We start from the raw sequence: 4,213 nt of genomic DNA on the forward strand, positions 1-4,213 counted from the left end.
TTCATTCAGACTTTGAGAAATCATGTTGACTTGCTGAGTCAACATTTTGTTCTGAGCCAATATGGCATTCAGAGCATCAATTTCAAGAACTCCCTTCCTCTGAGGTGTTCCATTATTCACGGAATTTCTCTCAAAAGTGTACATAAATTGGTTATTTGCAACCATTTCAATAAGTTCTTGAGCTTCTGCAGGTGTTTTCTTTAGGTGAATGGATCCACCTGCAGAATGGTCCAGTGACATCTTAGAGAACTCAGATAGACCATAATATAATATATCTAACATGGTCCACTCTGAAAACATGTCAGAAGGACACTTTTTGGTCATCTGCTTGTATCTTTCCCAAGCTTCATAGAGGGATTCACCATCTTTTTGCTTGAAGGTCTAAACATCTACTCTAAGCTTGCTCAGCTTTTGAGGAGGAAAGAATTTAACCAAGAAGGCCGTGATCAGCTTATCCCAAGAGTCTAGGCTATCCTTAGGTTGTGAGTCCAACTATGTTCTAGCTCTGTCTCTTACAGCAAAAGGGAAAAGCATGAGCCTGTAGACTTCAAGATCTACTCTATTAGTCTTAACAGTCTCACAGATCTGCAAGAACTCAATTAAAAACTGGTAGGAATCTTCTGATGAAAGTTCATGAAACTTGCAGTTTTGTTGCATTAGAGCAACTAGTTGAGGTTTCAACTCAAAATTGATTGCTCCAATGGTAGGAATTGAGATGCTTCTTCCATCAAACTTGGAAGTAGGTGTAGTATAATCACCAAGCATCCTCCTTGCATTATTGTTGTTGGGTTCGGTGTAGAACCTATGCACAATTACTCAAGAGGGGGGGTGAATTGAGTATTGCAACAACAATGAATCTTTTTGCGAAAGTTAAAGACAATATACAAAAGTGTTATTGTACTAGTATTTTTCCAAGAGCTTAACTCAATTGCTAAGCATTTATAAGGAGCTTTACTTTCCAATAGACACCAACTCAAATAAATTGATCAAGCTTTTCACCAATCGGACTTAAGCTACTCCTTAAGTACTTACGAAGCTACTTTTCGATCACAATTTATTTGCTCAAAGGTAAAAGACAATAATATTGAAGAGATGAGTTTGGAGAGATGCAAACGCTATTTAGAGTGGTTTGGCACAATCCTTGTCCTACGTCCACTTTCTTTCTCAATCGCAATTGAGAAGTTCCACTATTGCCAAGCTTCAAGGTGCCCGCGCAAAACCTTTTACAATCCGAGTCCTTAGTTTCTAACACCTCACGGTATATGATCACCACTCGTATACTAACCCACTCCACTTAGAGATACCTTCTCTAAGATTTGCCTTGAGTACTTAGTATACCTCTTTGGTATCCTCACCAACTATAGTGTTTATAACTCTTGACTCAACCTTGGAGATCACACTCCAATTTACAAAGTGTACAAGAAAACAATTCTCAAAGAATTGTTGAGATGAGATGAGTACTCTCTAGAAGAGTGTATGATTACAAGTTTAGCACTATTGAACCAATTGATATTGCTCTCTCAAATTGTGTATTATAACACCTTAAAAAATGTGTAGAATGAAAGAATATGAACAAGATAGTTTGCAAATACTCAAGTATATGAAATAAGGCTTCAATCCATCTATTTATAGACTCCCCAAACCTTAGAAACGTTGGGGAGTTAGTGGGATGGAGCCTTTTTGTCAAAACTAGCCGTTTTTTATGTTTTTGAATCATTTGCATCGATGCATAACACTTTGCATCGATGCAAATGTGTCTTTGAAGCTGAAATTTGAATTTTCAGCTAGGTTGCATCGATGCAAACATCTTTGCATCGATGCAACAAGTCGTTGCATGCTTTGCATCGATTCAAGATGAGTGTGCATCGATGCAAACCTTAAAGAATGGCTTAAAATCACTTCAAAATACTTAGGATTGATCTCAAACTTGTTGGAGTCAATTCCTATGCTTTTGTACCTTTGAAAACAAGTTTTAAACCATTTGGCTAGCATCGAATTGCAAGATGTGCATATGATATGATAATCAAAACATTTTGTGAGTGTGTGTTGAGAGATTTAGCAATTGGTTCTTAACAAGAAGTTACCTAAGTCCTAAGACACTATACTTGTCTTCAAATGTTGTGGACTTGAGTTTCTTGTTGTTGTTGTGTTGCTTTCAACTCTTCATTCCTCAACGTTGAATGTTGGTTGATCTTTCAACATGCTTGTTCATTCAAGTTGTTTGTTGGTTTGTCTTTCATGTCGTTTGTTGGTTTGTCATTCATCAAAACCTACGAATACAAACTTCGCATACAAGCAACATGATTTACAATTTCCCCCTTTTTGATAATGACAAACCAATTTTGAGGATATGCATTTATAAATGATTTTGAAAGCAACAATAATGCACTTTGTTTTATAGAAAGCTTTGGAGAAGACTTCACAAAAAATTTTGCAGGAGTTCCCCCTAAATATGTGCATTTGTTCCCTTAAAGGGCGTTTATCAAAGAAAACGATTTAGATATCAAAGTTTTTGCTTAGCGGAAGTCTTTTTGAAATCATTGTTTCGCAAACTTATTTCTTCTTTTCAAAACCTCAAACTTCTTCTTTTTCAAAAGTTCAAAACTTCAAATATCCTCAAACTTCTCTTCCCCCTTTTGACATTATCAAAAAGAAAGGAGTTTGAAATGTGTCATAGAAGCATGCATAAAACAATGAATTTTTTTTTTTAAGTTCAATTTCTCTATTAATCTCAAGGATGAGATATTCCCCCTTTCAAAAAGAATTTGATTTCCTCTTTTTATATATAACAAGCATGCATAATTCCCCCTAAAGAAGTGAAATATATCAAAGCATGCACATTAACTTAAAATAGGGGTACCAAGCCTATCTTGAGTTATTCACCAAATAAGCATACAAGCATTAATCATTAAACAAAATTATGAAGGAAATATCAAAGTATTTAAACCATAATAGAAATCCTTAGCTTACTAGAAGTTAGTTTAACAATTCATATAATCAAATAAACATAAAGCAATAAAAAGTGACTTGATGAAGAGGAGACAATCAATCTTGGTCTTCATCATCATCATTATCCTCTTCATACGATAGGTGGATGCCGAAATGCTCATATAAGTCATCAATACGACGATCCAAGTGACCCGTGCGATGATCTACACGAGACACACGACGATTAAGTGCTTCAAGTTGCTTACCATGCTTTACTTCAATCCTTTGGATGTTTGGTTGATGGATTGTAATTCTCTCATTACATCAACCAAGGAGGGTGGTTCTTGAGCTTGAGGTGCTTGTGGAGGAGCTTGCTCTTGAGGACCTTGTTCATCAACATTTCTTCTTCCCATTTTGTTGAGAATATGAGTGTTGATACAAGATTGAGGTGGTACTTCCTTGGCAATCTCATTTGATACATCAATACCAACATAATCAAAGACTTTAGACCATAGGCAAAGGAATCCTAATCCACCATTCCTATCCTTCATCTTGAGCCTAATCATATGTTGTACTATAAAGTATGGTCAATTAATCTTAATCCCATTCATCATAGCCCACATGACAATCAAATCTTCATCATTTACATTCGCATGCCCGGATATTCTAGGTTGCAATACATAGGTGACTAGATATAACAAAGTTCTATGTTCCGCACTCATTGAATTGCAACTAATTTTGGAGTGAGCTCCTTGTACAAGGTTGAACAAATACATGGCATTGTCCTTTGAATAACCCCATTCATCAATTGGGGTTTTACCACCTTGAAACAAGTTACCTTGATTTGGCAACTCCCAAATGGTGGCTAACTCATCACCATCTAGCCTATAATCCTTTCTTCTTATCTTGAAGAATAATGTGAAATTTGATTCATCTTCCTCATCAATCTCAATCATGAGTGTACTATAGGCTATGGCAACTAAATCCGGATAATATTTACTCTTAATTTGAACAAAATCCATGAGGCCTTGATGAACTAGAATATCCTTAAGAGTATCAAACTTATGAATGACAAGAAGGGTCGGATCCAATACCTCGGAGGAATTTCCTTTCTTCCGGCGAGCCTTGCCTCATAGAATTGAAGATCTTCATTAGAAGCAAAGTACCTTGCCAAAGGATGATCATTTGGAGGTGGAACTACACTTGAAGAGCCTTTTGACTTCTTGATGGTTCTCTTGATTCTAGGCATTGTGGATGATTTTGTTTTATGGGTTTTGTAGAGGAG

The 4,213-nt window shown here is 36.2% G+C and overlaps 1 non-coding gene across 1 annotated transcript; it reads left to right on the forward strand.

The window, feature by feature from the left end:
* The first annotated feature begins 298 nt into the window (after window positions 1-298).
* Window positions 299-402, forward strand: LOC112713815 (small nucleolar RNA R71). Its single transcript, XR_003158775.1, has one exon. It is a non-coding gene; the product is annotated as a small nucleolar RNA R71 (small nucleolar RNA).
* Window positions 403-4,213: the final 3,811 nt, after the last annotated feature.

The sequence above is a fragment of the Arachis hypogaea genome, chromosome 9, assembly GCF_003086295.3.
Source record: "Arachis hypogaea cultivar Tifrunner chromosome 9, arahy.Tifrunner.gnm2.J5K5, whole genome shotgun sequence".
In the NCBI taxonomy this organism is placed as follows: domain Eukaryota; kingdom Viridiplantae; phylum Streptophyta; class Magnoliopsida; order Fabales; family Fabaceae; genus Arachis; species Arachis hypogaea.